Raw genomic sequence first — 17,152 nt, 5'->3', positions numbered from 1 at the left:
AGGGAAATCACATTCAAAATAAGGCAAGGGAAGGAAAGTTGAAGAAAAAGCTCTGAAACAAAGAAGGCTGGTTTCAATACCTGGAAGGCAATCTGTTGGTGCCATACAATAGAGCATTACTTATCAAGGAAAAATGAAAATGATTAAAATAATTCCAGATGTGTTTAGCAATTCCACTGCTAAAATGATTAATATAAAATTTTAATAATAAAATAATTATTACCATAGAGGTACTTAACAGAGACAGAATCATGTTCCATCTGAAATCTGAATTCTGTACATCCTCAATATCAATCACTAAGTATTAGGTGAGGGTTTTCTCATTAAGACAGCACCATTTACTTTTCACAACAGTATGAGGGCTATTTCCTTTGGCTGTAAGAGTGAGATGCCTGGCTTAAGTCACTACAGCCAAGAGTTTTATCCAATACTAATGAGAAAAAAATTAACTCAGCAAACATTTACTGAGCGCCTACTATGTTTTGGACACAGAATTAAAATATAAAAACTCCCAACATTCTGTGAGCACTGGGCTTCTAGATTATCACTTATAATGATACTAATTCCTCAAATTGCAGTTCACACCACGATATCATCACATGATAAAAAGACCGAGAATAAAAAGAGCTGTTAGTAAATCAAGTCTGACTAGCAGCCATCTTGGTTTTCCCATCCTGCTGACAGGTACACAATGCATTCCCAGAACTTTGAGGGAAGACCCAGTACCCATGTAATTTGAAGAGTCGTTAAATACCCTAGAGACTGACTGTCCTGCTAAGACCTCAGAAAGAATTTAACAGAGTATCAGCCAAGGTAAAAGGGTAAAGAGTGACAAAGAACTGGAGTCACTAGGGCCAAGTAAATATCTGCCAGAGAGCAGACTGTACTCTCAGAAAAGGAGTGCCAGCATCAGGGATCAGGTTGAGGCAACTGGAGGGGAAGGTCACACAAAGGAGAGAAGGAAAGACTTGAAGAGAGACTTGAAGGGAAGCCTGTCACTCTCCCAAAAGAAAACATCAACTTTATTCTGTAAAACCATTACAAAAATAATCAAACCTCCAAAACCTCTGGAGTTAGGAGACTCATCACAGGAGAAGGATTTAGAGCTTCCTAAGTCATAAAAAAGGCTAGCACTTGAAAGCCAGGGTTACTGACAGAGCATAACTAGGAATGACCTTACGAGTATCCACAAATAAAATGACTTCTCCTTGAGTAAGCATCTCTGTCTTATGACTGCCAAACCAACACTGGTAATAAGTTCCAGTACATTCTATGTCTAGACATTAATAGAAGAGTGGGTAATATGATAAGGCTTGAAAAAAAAAAAAAAAAAAAAAAAACCCTAATCTACACACATAAAAGCTAGATTATATTACTGAAATAAAAATATAAAAGATTCTGCTGGCAATTTAGAAAAATGAATTCCTATAAAACAGCAAATCTCAAAGTGAGGTCCAGGAACCCCAAAAGGTTCCCATGATCCATTCAGGAGGCACACGAGGTCAACACTTCTTTACGAATACTAAAATGATATATGCCCCTTTGTTATCTTTCTTTCATGATGGTGTAGGGCAGTCTTACAGAGGCCATAAATGTGTCACTGCTTTGATGGCCAGTGAAATGCATCCCCATGCATTCTTGAGTTTTAAAAATGTTTTCTCAGTTTAAATTTCTAAAACAATGTCAGGTGATGACACTCAAACCAAAACTCTCTTGGGTCCTCCATGATTTAAGAATACAAAGGGGATTATAAGCACTTTGAGAACTACTCCTGGTTTAATTAATTAATCAAGAAGGGCAATTCTGGTTGTCTTTAAACAAAATACCTACTTATCAATTTCATGAATTTCCACTGTAACTATGCAAGATAAGGAATGTTCTTGATACAGAAAGGTCCCCAAGACACAGTTGAGGAAAAGAAGAATTTTTGTAATGGGGATTGAATCTGGGCACCTCACCACTGAGGCACCTCCCCACTCTTTTGTTTTTCCACTCTCTCTGACTGGATCTTGCTACATTGTTGAGGGTCTTGGGGTTCCCTAATTTGCTGAGAGTGGCCACAAACTTGCAATCCTTCTGCCTCAGCCTTCCAAGTCACTAGGATTATAGGCATGTGCCACTGTGCCCAAACTAACTTTTTGACAAGATTAGTTGGCTAAGGAGAACTTGAAATAGCTTTCATTTTTACACAGTCACTATTCTGAATTTATCAGACAAGAGATAACAAATCTAAAAATATTTATAAAGAAGTTGATGTGTGAAGAAGCTACAAGAATAATTAAGTGATCAACTAGCCTTTAGTGGGTTTAACAATCTTGTCAGGAAAAAAAAAAAAAAAAATCAACAACCTAGTGAGATACTTGTAAGCCAAGACATGAACAAAATGAAGAAAGCAACTGAAGGACAAATTTTTTAGGAAAAAGACCAGGAGATAAAGTAGGAAACTGTTTTTAATGGACACACTCTACAAAGGTGGCATGTGAATAGACTGGAGGAACAATCAAGGTTTCACCAAGTGAAAAAGAAGTTTTAGCATTCATCAGAGAATGAGAGGAGCCATCAGTCAAAAGAAAGCATAGTAGCATAGTATGCTGTTGAAACTTTAAGTCATCTCACAGGAACAAAACTGTCAGTAATTAGAAACTTTTATGGAATGTGACAGAGTAATTTGATGTCTGTTGAGTTTAATGATGAAAGATTTGGACTTACATTCTATATGTCTTTTCCTTAATTTCCAATCTGTCAAAGACAGAAGCTTTTAAAAGGTACAGTAAAAGCGAGTTACTAAAAATAATGAAATGAAATAAAAACATGCAAACAAAAATTGGACCTTCCTTTCAGATACTTGAGATGCACTAGCTTAGACAGTCTGCAATATGGCAGGGAGGTTGCCGAGTGAAGTGGCAATAGCAGGAGATACAGCTTCAAGTTAGATGTTTGCCAGGTTTAACTATGAACAGTCTTATGGGTAAATGCAGAAATGGTCATCAAGGGGCACTGGAAATTACCAGGGTATCTCTAATCCAGAAAGGGAAAATTCTTGTTACCTAAATAAAATGCATCTTAAGTTCTACTGTTAGAATAATACCAATTTCAGATGTGCAAACCTCTGACCACATGGTTGAAGGGCAAATGTACACAGAGGAGAATATCACATTCACCACAGTTAATTTAAGTGAAAAAGACCAGGATTTATGTAAGAAGTGAAAGTGAATTATCAGTTTGATCAAGAAATATTAAAAATTATTTAAGTTATTTCATTTGAAACCATTCATGAAAGAGGAAAAAAAACTGAGTTGATATGAAGATATAGCAAAAATTCTCTACCTCAAACAGTAGCTATATTAATTAAAACATTAAGTAAAAGACTTAAAGAGAGTCTATTCTTTAAAGATACCAAATTTTAAAGAAATGTTAATCAGGTTAATGCTTCCCATTGCAACAGTAGTTACAATTGACTAAGCAAGGCCTGTTATCTATGCTCATTTTGCTATTGGAATCATTACATTATTTTTGATTAGAGAAGTTACACAAATAAATTGGACTTTAGGAAGATCTGGTGGCTGAGAGAGCTTTAGGCAAGGACATCAGTTAAGAGGAAATCATAAGACTATGAAATCAGATGGCTGGCTGTGAGAAAGGGAATTACGAGGGGATGGAAGCAATGCTGGAAATTAACAACACTTGGTTTGAGCCAAGCATCCAGATTTTCTTACCAAGGTTGTCCATGAAGCCAGGGAAACACCAATGAGGCAGCCAAGTTGGTTTATGGCAATTAATTCCAACTGAAGTGACTCATTAAGATTAGGGATGGATCTTGGTTTCTCTAGTACCATGTTCACCCTGAAAACTTGGTTTAGAAGTTTAAACACTTACTAAAAAGTGTTATTTCTTAAACAAAAAATATTACATTAGTCCCCTGTTATCTGTGGTTTTGCTTTCCATAGTTTTATTCACCTGAGGTCAACCTTTGTAAGTACAGTACAGTAAGATATTTTGAGAGAAAGGCATACTGCATTCACCTAACTTTTGCTACAGTACACTGTTACAACTATTTAATTTTACTCTTTATTATTACTATTCACCTCTTACACTGCCTAATTTTTCATAAGTACATTTAGAATTCTGTACTATCTGTGTCTTTAGACATCCAGGGGGAACTTGGATTCTATCCCACGTTCTTTGAGGAATATTTTCTAGAGTGTGGGGAAAGCATTTCCACGAGTTCGTTTACTTCACTTTACCAATGTGGCAACCCAACTGTCAGAGCCAGTTGAGTCACTGGTCATACATAGATAACTCTGTGTGTGACATAAGTTTTAACACTCAAGATATTTGTTAAAATAATTATCAACAATATAAAAAAACAAGGAAAAAATATTATAAAGAATTTTCCAACAGGCATGGTGGTGCATGTCTATAAACCACCAGTGTGGTGGCTCAGGAGGCCAAGGCAGGAGGATCACAAGTTCAAGGCCAGCCTCAGCAATTTAGCCAGGCCCTAAGCAACTCAGTGAGGCTCTTGTCTTAGAATATAAAACACAAAGGGTTGGGGATGTAGCTCAGTGGTAAAGTGCCCCTGGGTTAAATCTCTCTTACCAAAACAAGAGAATTTTTTCAGTGAAAAACCAAGACACGTAAAAATAAAAACGCCTTTCAGTGGGAAAAAAAATCAGTATATTCAAGTGTTTAAACTAAAGTGACTCATGATCAATTATCTAATTCTACCCAACATATTTATTGCTTTTGTGTCATCGATTTTTGTCAACATTAGCTAATAAATATTATACACTGAAACAAACAGCACCAAAAGTATATGAAGTCCTATAAAATAAAATAAAGGGTAAAGTTATTTTGTTAGTTACTAGATAGGGCAACTATCTCTTTCAAGGAGGAGCTAACAAGTGAGCAAGGAAAATCTGGCCTGAAAAGCTATATAAACACTTCATACTTTATATGGCTGATAATATTCAATAACCAAAATCTTTTCTCTCCCCACCCCCAACCCTCCTCTCTGGGTTTTCATTCAAAAGGATATTACTATTCTTAAAAATATGAGTGTTTTTAGAGTATGACTATATGACAAACAATAGAAATAATTCATGAAATACATTAGCTCAAAGTCTTCAATTTGTCAAATACCAGTCCACCAAGGTTCACTGAATAATAGAAAACCCATTGAAAAGAAATGTTTGCCCCAACATCTTCTAAGCTTATTTGAGCATGGGCTCGGGCTTCTCATTTAAAATGAGGAACTGTTTAACAAAATACATTTTACAAAAAATATACTTGACAGATTCACAGCTTTTAAAATCGAGAAAAAATTTTTGAATACATGTAAAGAATATAGAAAAATCACTTTATGTTTTAAACAATCCTTTTTATCTAGAAGAAAGACCTAAATTTGATTATTTTCTAACAGCAACTCATTGGTTATATATCACTCCTGGATGACTGTCTATATTTTATTTATCCAATTATCATTAAGGGATGTTGCCTACCATTCTGGTTATTTGATAAAACAAGGGAAGACAAATTAAGAACTAATTATAACAGATAATGAGAACGCATATTGTTATAATGTTCACTTTAACAAAATTAAAAGTTGAGAAAGGAGATTAATGTTCACTATGTTTTGTCAAACAGATAAAGCAGATTTCAGAATATCAACCAGTCATTAATGCACAATTATACCTGAATCAAATATAAACTATGATGTAAATTCTAATTTACAGAGAAAAAAATATAGGAAAATGTTAAAAGTAAGTAACAACTAAATAATTACTACTAGATTTATGCAGTCTTTTTAAAAATAATGTTTTTAAAACTTTTCTGGTGAAATTACAAGACAATCTAAGCTTTAAGAAGAGCAATTAAAATAACTTCATAGGTAGGTACAGTGATGATGCACACCTGTAATCCCAGCAACTTGGAAGACTGACAGGAGGATCACAAATTCAAAGCCAGCCTCAGCAACTTAGTGAGGCCCTAAGCAACTTGGCAAGATCCTATCTCAGAATTAAAAAAAAAAAAAAAAGGGCCCAGGGATAGACATGTCAGTGGTTAAGCACCCCTGGGTTCAATCCTCAATACCACAAAAAAATAAAAAATAAAAAAATCATTGGGTTTTCTGAATTTAATCAGGATAATAAAGAAAAAGGGAGTTTTGTCATTAGACACAAGCTAGAGGTAAAGAACAAATATGGATCAGTTACCTTTCCCTTTCTGAAACATCATAGTCAATTAAAACAGTAAAGTTTAGAATGCTGTATCTGCTCTCTCTCTTCTGACCAAAGTTTTCAGTTAGTTAGTTGAAAGGGAACTCTGCACAAGTAATTATGGGACCATAAACAACCACTATTCCTTTTCCCAATTGACTTGGATTGCTTCTGCCCAGGAATAAACAGCATAAGGTCCAAGAACTTAAAATAAGACAAATTTATTTAGGTTGTAGCAACACTAGAAAACGGGCATGTTAATCCAAGTAAAATTAACCACTCACTCATCTCTTGTTCAGTACCCGCTTACTTATGGGAATTTAATTCAATTTTTTTTTATCATTTCTCAGAACTGCCTTGGAAGAGGTAACCACTTTTACATAATTCTAAAAGTAATCACCTACACTACAACGAATCCACAATAATAAAGCACATTTCTTTTTTCCTCAAACAATAATTAACTTTTTATCTGAAATCAAATTTCTATTTCACATTTCATATTAACTATTCATTTTCTGTGGACTTTGCAAAAACAAATTAAGTATCATCAATGCAAATACCATTTCTTCTTTCAAGCTTCAAAATTCCCTCTCTCCAGTAGTAATTCACCCATGAATTCTCAAGAAAATATTTTTAGGGCATTTAACCTCCTTTAATCTTGATTGCATTTATTTAGTTTCATTTATTCTTTCTTTATAAGTTTCTTAAAGGTAGGATTTTAACCAAATTTCCTAGTGAAGAGATAAAGCACATAACACGTATCTAGTGATTATAAACTAATGTATAATTAAGAAAAAAATATGTGAAACCTTAAAATCACAATGGTTAATCCCCATGAACTCAGGAAAAATATTCTCACTATTTGTCTCCAAGGTCTGAGTCTCTGCTTTCTGAGAAAGGAAACTGAGAAGGCTGCTGAAGAGTAGCTCTGACGTCATCTGGAGTCTGCAGAGTCTTGGGTCCTCCTTCAGTCAGCTGTGCACCTTAAGAAGAGGGAAAAGAGTCTGGCAACTGTTCCACATCAGATTCAGGAATATCTTTTGTGAAGTTCAGTAAACTTTTCTTGTTCAAATTCAATGCAGGAGGAGCCATTTGACAGAGAAATAGAAATTGCTTAAGAATATTAGTTCATCAAAGGAGAGCAAAAGATCCTTGCTTCCCAGATAACATATTTACTTAATTAATAAAAGTTGGTGCTTCAACAAAATACACTATGAAAATGTTTGTAGTTGCTAGGATGTGCATATTAACCTTTGTTAATTTCAAATTTCTAATAGGGTTCTGTCAAATTAATTCAATTATGTTTTATTAAAAAATCCTTAACCCTCATAAATACATATCCCCCCCCCCAAAAAAAAAGGAAGAGAAAAGAGAAAAGAAAGGAGAAAAATAAGACCTATAGTGTTTCTCATATTAAGAATTTTCAGACTGAAAATACCAACAACGGATTGGGGCATGGTAGTGCAGATCTGTAGTTCTAGCTAGTTGGAAGGCTGAAGCTGGAGGATCACATTAAGCCCAAGGGTTCAAGACCTGCCTGGGAGATGGCATGGAACTCAGTATCAAAAAAAGAAAGAGAAAAGAAAGACATCAACAACCAACAGTGTACCCTTTCCAACACAAAATTTGGTAAGAAATATCAAATGTCTTATGCCTTATATCTATACAAAAAGTTACACACCAATGTATAAGGCAAATCTATTCTACTTTTAATAGTTAAAAATTGGAAATAAACACCCATTAACAGGCAAAAGAATTGTGGTATATCCATACAATGTAATTTTACTATTCTGCAACAATATACTATGCTATAATAATGATAATAAAAACATGGATGATTCTTAAGGTAATTATCCTTAGTGCAAGAAACAAGATAAAAAGATACATATCCTCTGTGATTCATTTACATAAAATTCTAGAAAATGCAAATTAATCTATAGTGCAAGAAAAGAGATCAGTGCTGTTGTCTGGAGAAGGAAGGTACAGAGGGAAGGATTAGAAATGTGTGTTATTTTAAATTGTGGTATTGGTTTCATGGGTGCACACATGTCAAAAATTATCCAGTTTCATACCATAAATATGAGCAGCTTAGTGCACATCAATTACACCTCAATAAAGCTGTAAAAACATGAAACAATGCTTTAAAATGTTTTCTGTACCTTGATAAGAGCAATCCCAAGCCTATCATTTATTCTAATAAAAGAAAACAAGGAAAAATAAAAAAGTTGGGTGCAGTCACACACCTGTAATCCCAGTGACTCAAGAAGCTGAGGCAGGAGGATCATCACCAATTTGAGAACAGCCTCAACAAATTAGTGAGGCCCTAAGCAACTTAGTGAGACCCTGTCTCAAAAACAAACAAACAAAAACAACAATACTAAATATATGTACAAATATTCAGCCATAAAGATGTTCATTATATGCAGCATTTCTAATCACAAAAAATCAGAAATATTATTAAATGTCAAAGTAAAAACAAACAAGTCATGGAATATTATTTCATCATAGGATACCATATAGTCATCAAAATATAGAAGAAAACTGTTATATTAAATGATATATAAAGTGATTAAAAACAGGAAACATTCAGCATAATTGAAATTGTTTAAAATTATAAAAATAAATGCAATACTTTTAATGCATTTAAAAATATTTTTCTTTTGATTTATATTTTCTAATTTCTTTTCAATAAATATGTATTATTTTTGTAACAAAATAAAGAATGAGAAAAGCAACAATCTAAAACTGACTACTCCCTCATACAAGTATAAAAAAAAAAACCTCTAAGAGGCAGTACACATGACAGATGTAGTTCTGGGTTACCATGCCATCTCCACCAGTGACCTACTAAAAAGGCAGGAAAACAGACTGGAAAAATGGGAGCAATCATTAAAGTAAGCTACTTGCTTTTTCAGTTCCAAAGAACTTTCATGGACATGATTTTATTTGACCTTCATAACTCAGTAAAATGAGCATAGAAGGCAGTATCCCATTTTATAGAAGAGAAACAGGCACTAAGCAAGGACCCAAACTAAGGATCCTGAACATAGATTGGACCTTGACTATAAATTCTGACAGAAATTCTCAGAGGAGTAGAAAACAATTACTTTTCTATTTATACCTAGAAGGAAGTGATTCACACATGAACTTAAAAATATCCACGTTTGCAATTATATTAGTACTCCTATTGGAATGTGCCTAGGACCTTGGGAATTTCCTAAATCCCCAATCCACAACCTTGGAAGCCAAAGCCCAGACAAGCCCCTTGTCAACATTATCTACCAAACAACTGAAATTCTAGAATTGTTCTATTTTCCGTGACATTTCTTCCCTTCTTAAAAAAATTTGTTTTTGTTTTGTTTTTCTGGTAGTATTGGAGATTGAACCAAGGGACTTTACCCCTAAGCTATAGCCCTAGACCTTTCTATTTTTTATTTCAAGACAAGGTCTTGCCAATTTGCTGAAGCTGGCTTAGAATCTGCAATCCTCCTGTTTCAGTCTCTGAGTTGCTGGGATCACATGCCTGTGTCACCTCACCAGGCTATTACCTTATATATTAAAGTTGGAACAAGAAAATAAACATTACTATATTTAAGAATGCTGCAAATAGTAACCTGTTGTAGGATTTAACTTGATGGAACTCCATTACCTTTCAGTGAAGTCTTTCTTGGTATAGGTATAGAAAAAACCCAGTCCCCAAACAGGCATATTCAATGAAGAAAGCTGCCAACATCTTTAGAGGAACATTATTATGAAAGAGCTGGTCAGTGCCTACAGATGATGCCCTGAAGCCTAAGAAACCTTTACAACTGCTATTCTTAACACTCCCAGGACCAAGAACCACTAAATTTACCTAATGATAGCTACCTGATACTGAGCAGCTTCTATGTGCCAAACACAACACTAAGCCTTTTATGAGGGGACTATTATTATCTCCATTTTATAAATGAGGAAATTGAGTTTAAACTACCCCAAATCGCAAAGCTAGCAAGAGGCTCTAGTAGAATATTTTACTTGGCAAGAAAAAACAAAAGCAGCAGCCTCAACAGTTATCTGGAAGATAAATATGGACTTTCTCCAGTGCTATACATCTACAATCGTCTTAGTTCACATGGTACAAAAACAACACCAGCTAACAGTATTGTATGAAGTTCATGAGTCTACATTTTCCATCTAAGGGGTTAAAAATATTCTAAGCCCCTAATACTTAAATTACTGTTATTTTGCCACTTTCTAGAATCGTTTATTTTAGTGGTTTGTCTTCATTACAGCATTCTTATAACCCCTTTGAGCTAAATGTATGACCTCACAAAGAAAAATTAACAGAAGATAATATAAACTACTTTCACAGATTACTTCAATGTTTCTTATATTAACAAATGGGTAAAATTAATCTCATACACAAGTCAATGAAAGTGAATGTGTTAGATGTGTTTTGAATCATGATGACAGAAACTAGGTCTATGCAAAGAAAATGTTTAAATAACATTATACTTATACTATGGAAATGATATGGCAAAACAATCAGAATATGATGTTGAAAAAAAATCAAGATACTATTCACTTTTGTTTAACAAACTGTCAAACAAATTAGAAGACTAGACACTATGTGCTGGAATTATAAGATAAACAAGAAAAACTTCAGTACCTACAAGAAACAGACCAAAACAAGGAAACAGAAAAATAAGAAATAATAAAGACATCTAAAAAAACGGAGAGAGAGAGGGAGCCACCTTACATAAAAAGATAAGGGACAGTTACTCCAAGAAATGGCATTTAAGATATCTAAATATTTGAAGTTTTAATCATAAAAACATAATAAATTAAGTGAAGAAAATTTCCAGTAGAAGGAATAACATGTTCAAAGGACCTGGGGAAAGAGAAAAAAAAAAAAAAAAAAAAGACTTGCCCACTATAAGAACTAAAAGATGACTGAATGGGTAGCAATGAGCAAGGAAGAAAAGGGTAAGAAATGCATTCAGAGTAAGCATAAAATGTGAACTCAAATCCGTTTTTTGTTACATACAAGTTACTGAACACTCATGTATACACACAGTACTAAAAGGAAAAAAAATCACAGTTAAAAGTGATTAATTCTAGATTATGAATGAAGAGTTTTTTGTCCTTTAACATTTCTCACATGTTCCAAAATAAGTTGTACAACTATTACAGTGAAGAAAAAAACAGGGTTAGAACTTCTCATTCAGTATTGAATCAGTGGTGAAAAGTGTACTGCATTGTACCCAAATTTTAGGGAGGAAACATTCAGTCTTTTACTAATAATTATGGTATTAGCTGTAGTTTTTCATTCTCTTCTACCTCTAGTTTTGGAATTTTTTCACTTGTTTTTATTACAAATTTGCTAGATGTTGTCAAATTCTTTTTCTGCATCTATTGAGACAACCATGGGGTTTTTGTCCTTTATTCTAGCAATAATATATGTTATATTAACATTCTCCATGTCAAAGCAACCCTTCCTTTCCAGGATAAATGTCTTTCTTTACCTAACATCACATGTATGGTCCAAGACCGAATGCTTTGCCCCCTAACATCATGAAAAAGACAAGGATGCCTAAGGTGCGGTTTACTCAATACAATAAAGCAAAAAATATGAAGACACATAGATTGACAAGATCATCTGGACTGATAATTCCTCGGAATCCTAAAAGAAATCCCCAAACTTTTAAAATCAATAAGATTTAGAAAGGTAAATAACCAGATTTACCTTTTACAAAAATCAAAAGCATTTCATGTATATGTTAGCAACAGAAATAGATTTTATTCACTTATAATAGTAGTAAAATAAAAAAAAAGAAAAAAACCTTGAGAATAAATTTAACAAATGTGAAAAACCCGTATACCCCAAAGTACAAGATAGCCAGAAACAGTGGCACACTCATATAATCCCAGCAAGTCCAGAGGCTGACACAGAAAGACCACAAGTTTGAGGCCAGCCTGGACAACTTAACGAGACCCTGTCTCAAGGTAAAAAACACGGCAAGGGGTGTGACCCAGTGGTAGAGTGCCACTAGGTACAATCTCCAGTATCCCCCAAAATGAACAGATTACAAATTATTGTTTAGAAAATTTCAAAACAAAGATTCAATTGACTATAAGATTCAACATTGTTTTATTTATGAATTCTCTCCAAATTCATCGATCAAAATCCACCATGATTTTTTTTTTTTAAAGCCAGATATATGCACGCCTATAATTCCAACTACTCAGCAGGCTGAAGCAGGAGGATTGCCAAGTTTGAGGTCAGCATGAGCTCTTTAGAGATATTCCATCTGAAAATAAAATAAGGACTAGGAATATAACTCAGTGGTACATCACCTGCCTAGCAGGTGTGAGGTCCTGGGTTCTCCCCAGAATGGGGGCAGGTGGGGGGAGAGACTTTACTATAAAGCTACAGAGAAACCAAAACGATGTAATACTGGCATAAAGATAGAAAAATAGTGTCTCCAGAAAAAACTCTCACATCCATGGTCATTTTATTTTTGACAAATGTACCATAACAATTCAATGGAGGAAAAAATAGTTTTTCTAATAAATGGTGCTGGAATAGTTGGATATCCACATGTAAAAATAAATAGATGAATAGGTATAAATCTTATTTCACAAATGTACTTACAAAAATAACTACATTTGGATTATAGTCTGAAGCAATAAACTTCAGCAAAACTGAAACAAAACAACAAAACTTCTAGAAGAAACAAAAAAATCTATTAACTAAAGTTTGGGAAAGATCTCCTAACTATAACAGGAGCACAATCCATAAAAAAGAGAAAAATTCAATTTTATCAAAATCTTCCAAAGATATCCATTAGATGAAAAGCCATCTCCAGAATGGGAGAAAACACTGTAACTCATCATCACAATGAAGAAATGATATCTATCATGTATTAAAAACCTTACAAGTCAAGAATAATAAGACAAATATAACCACTTTAAAAAAAAATGGGCTGGAGATTTAAAAGCACTTCACCAGAGATAATATATGAATGTTGAGTCAACACATAAAAAAGATGTTCAGTCAGGCATGGTGGCACACACCTATAATCCTCCTCACTCAGTAGGCTGAGAGAGAAGGATCACAAGTTTGAGGCCAGCCTCAGCAACTACGCCAGACCGTGTCTCAAAATAAAAAATAAAAATAAAAAGGGCTGAAAATGTAAGTCAGTGGTAGAGCAGCACTGAGCTAAATCTCCAGTGCTAAAAAAAAAAAGATGATTATCATCATCACCAGTTTTGAAAAATGTAAATAAAAATCACATTGAAATTTCACTACAAATCCACTAAGAGTTCTAATTAAAAAAAAAAAAAAAAAAAAAAACCAACAACAAAAAAAACCTTGAGGAAGACAGGGAGAAAATAAAACCCTCCTACATTATTGGTGACTACGTGTACCGGCATAGCCACTTTGGAGAACAGTTTGGCATTCATTATATATGTCTATACTCATAATGTCCCAACAATTTCACACGTGTTCTAAATGTGAAATATAAAAACATTTCCAAAACATACAAGTTTTAGAAACAGTGATATTTCCATCAATCACAATAGCCAAAATTGCAAACAAAGCAAATATCCATCAACTGCTGAAAGGATATGAAGTGATAGCCAACAAAACAAACAAAAAACAAACGGAATAAACTAATTACTCATGAAACAAACATGAATCTCAAGCATATTCAGTGAAAGAAGTTAGATATAAAGCATATCAATATTGTATGATTCCATTTATATATGAAATACCTAGAAAAGCTAAAGTGTAGGATAAAGCAGATCACTTCCAAGGTCAGGATGGGAGCAGACCTTGTGAATGAGCATGAAGGAACTCTTTAGAGTGACCAAAATGTTCTAAACCTGGACTGTGGCAATGGTTGCACACTTGAATGAACTGACTCAAAATCAAACTGAATAGTTAAACAGTGGATGAACAACATGGTATGTAAATTATACTCCAAACTAAAAAAAAGAAATTAAAGATATACTCCATATAAATTCAAAAACTTTTAAAATGTATTTGATAAGTTGCAATTTTCTTCATTATTTAAGATAATAATCATAATTTAAGACAAACCTAATGGTATTACAATTATTCTTTGGAGAATGCAACGTAGACTTAAAATAACTTCATCTCTTTCATATACTGCTGGTGGGAATGTAATACACTGGTACAGCTGCTACAGAAAACAGCTGAGTAGTTTTAAAAAAAAAATACAGAATTATTGTATGAATAGACATTTCACTCCTAAAGTAGAGAAATGAAAACTTATGTCACAGAAAAACTCATATGCTTATAATAATCAAAAGGTGCAAACATGCATCTATCAACTGGTGAGTACACAAAATGTGAAAAATCCATACAAAAAAGTACTATGTAGCCATAAAAAGGAAAGAAGTACTGATACATGCTACAACAGATGAATCCTATTACTGCATTATTTGATTTACTTGGAACGTCCAGAATAGGCAAATAAACAGGGATAGATTAGTGGTTGCCCAGGATTGGGATGGGGAACATGGGAATGGGGACTGACTGCTAATGGGCATAAAGTTTCTTTTAAGGATCAAGAGACTGTGAAAGTTAGATGACTGAGGTGGTTGTACATAAAAACCAAAATCAATGAACTAAATAGTTTAAATGGATGAATTTTATGTCATGTGAATTCTATCCGAATAAACATTAAAAAGAAAACTGGTATTTATTAAAACATCAAAAGTAATTTGTAGAATAAGAAACTGGAGCTCTGATTTTACTTATTTGTTTTTGAGCTTGCTTTACATTTATCTCAACAGTTTAACTATTCAGTTAGTTGTGGCTAAATAAGATAACTTTTTAAAAGGTAAAGCATTTTTATGTACCTTAATAAACAGAGTAACATTAAAAATTCAACATTAAAGCATACTAAGGAATAAAAGTATCATGTAAATATTGCATGTTCTATATGAAGAAAATGCATGGGAACACATTAGCAATGGAACATAAATGATCTATTTAAATGAAATGAAATGCCATTTTTAAGATACAAAGAATTGAAAAAATCACAATATTTCCAAATTGAACTACTACATTTAGAGTTATACCAATCAAAATTCAAGAAGTTCTATAAATTGACTCTACAACTTCTATGGAGCAGCAAAAGCCCATTACAGAGATACCATCCAAGCACAAGAATATATTAGGTCAAGGTTTCCTTAGGACTAATTCTAAAGAATGAGATCAATAAATTCAAATGCATTGACATGAAAAACTTCCATTTGTCAACAAAGGAAAATGAAGATGAACCATAATACATATAGCCATCCAAAAAGAACACTTAAGATCCAGAATACATGTATGTGAGTGTGTGTGTACTCTATAACATTTTATTTAAAAGCGGGCAAAACGCCGAACAGGTAGCCCTAAAAGGTGTCAGAACTCAAGCAGGATGAATCGGGTGTTCGTCACAGAAGAAATGGGACAGTATGGGAGTCAGAAATCAAGCTCTCTACTTTTTATATTCTGTACTGTACTTGCAATTTTTCTGTATGTGCTGTTTTAAATTTTTAAAAATATAAAAACTACATATTTGTATGCACAGTACTGAATGAACAGTTTAAAGGACATAACATAAAATACATGAACAAGCATTTCATAAAAGAACATACCAGTGGCAAATAATCACATGAAAAAAATGTTTGACCTCATTATTAATCAGTGAAAAGCAAATTAAGAATCATAAAAAGTTGCCATTTAGGTCCATCAAATTGAGACAGTTACTAAAGAGGAGCTTCTGATATTTTACTAGTGAAATATAAATGAGTCCAATGATTTTGGGAAACAATTTAGTATTATTTTATGTAGCTGAATAGGTTCTACACTTCTACTCTTGGGAATATATCCTTCGGCCTTGCACAAGTGCAGCGGAACACATATGAAATAATGCTAACTTAATGTATGTACATTGTGTGTGTATAATAAACCAATCAATACAGATACAACAAAAACAAAACCAACAAAAGCACTCAACAACAAACCATGTCCACCAAAACAATAAAAACACATAACAGAATATTAGCCAGCAATTAAAATAAATGAACCATAACCACATTTAGCAAAAAGAATAAATTTTAAAAAATTTAAAACCAATATGAATTAAAAAAGCAAGTCTCAGGAGACTATATACATAATATGATCATTTTCAAATGGTACACACAGGAAGGAAAACAGTATTATTAAGGAAAGTAAGTGACTAACATAAAATCGAAGAAAGTGGTCAGGTTGGTGAGGTAGCAAGGGCAAAGAACAAGAAAGGAGAGTCACAATCTGATGCAAGAAGCAACTATATCAGTGAAGTTCTTTAAATACAGGTTGAATACCCTTAATCTGAAAAATCTGAAATCTCAAAGGTTTCAAACTGGAACTTTTTGGGCAATGACATGATGCTTAAAGTTTCAGATTTTGGATTTTTGGATTAGGGATGCTCAATCAATAAAGTCTATGGAACGAAACTCCAAAATCTACAACAGTTCTGGTCCCAAGTATTTCATATAAGTGATACTCAAAACGCACTGTTTACACTGTGTTACATAATAATAAAATAACAGCAATACTGTGGCAAATAGGAGCTTTACTAGGTAAGAATCTTGTTTAGGTAAGCATCTTAATTTTCATACACAAATGCTAACTGCTGGGCAACACATTCTCCTCATTCTCCTTTTAAAAATAAAACACAAAGGAGAACACATAGAGACACATTCAAAAGAAGCTGAAAGCTGACTTACAGATAAAAACTTACAGCTTATTCAAAGAATGAGACTGATTCATTATCTACCATCATTTTTGTCTGAAAACCAACATAAGTGCTTGTTTGCTTACTTCCTGCAAATTTAGAATGGACAGAGAGATGGGTATTTTATAAAAATCACTTAAGATGAGATATAGG

The 17,152-nt window shown here is 33.5% G+C and overlaps 1 protein-coding gene across 5 annotated transcripts in view; it reads right to left on the bottom strand.

Moving 5' to 3' along the window:
- NRIP1 (nuclear receptor interacting protein 1) overlaps positions 1-17,152 on the bottom strand; it is a 76,355-nt gene that overhangs the window by 34,436 nt on the left and 24,767 nt on the right. For 2 of the 5 annotated variants that reach the window (XM_079156316.1, XM_079156317.1), the window contains exon 3: positions 7,078-7,201. The exons of 1 other annotated variant lie outside the window; for it this stretch is intronic. The gene's annotated coding sequence lies outside the window, so the exon portion shown is untranslated. The remainder of the gene's footprint in view (positions 1-7,077; positions 7,202-17,152) is intronic. 2 more of the 5 variants (XM_079156318.1, XM_079156319.1) reach the window with 1 other exon arrangement.

This window comes from Sciurus vulgaris, assembly GCF_902686455.1.
Source record: "Sciurus vulgaris genome assembly, chromosome: 10".
NCBI lineage: Eukaryota > Metazoa > Chordata > Mammalia > Rodentia > Sciuridae > Sciurus > Sciurus vulgaris.
Note: the sequence above shows the minus strand (reverse complement) of the source record. Positions and strands in the feature narration are given on the sequence as shown.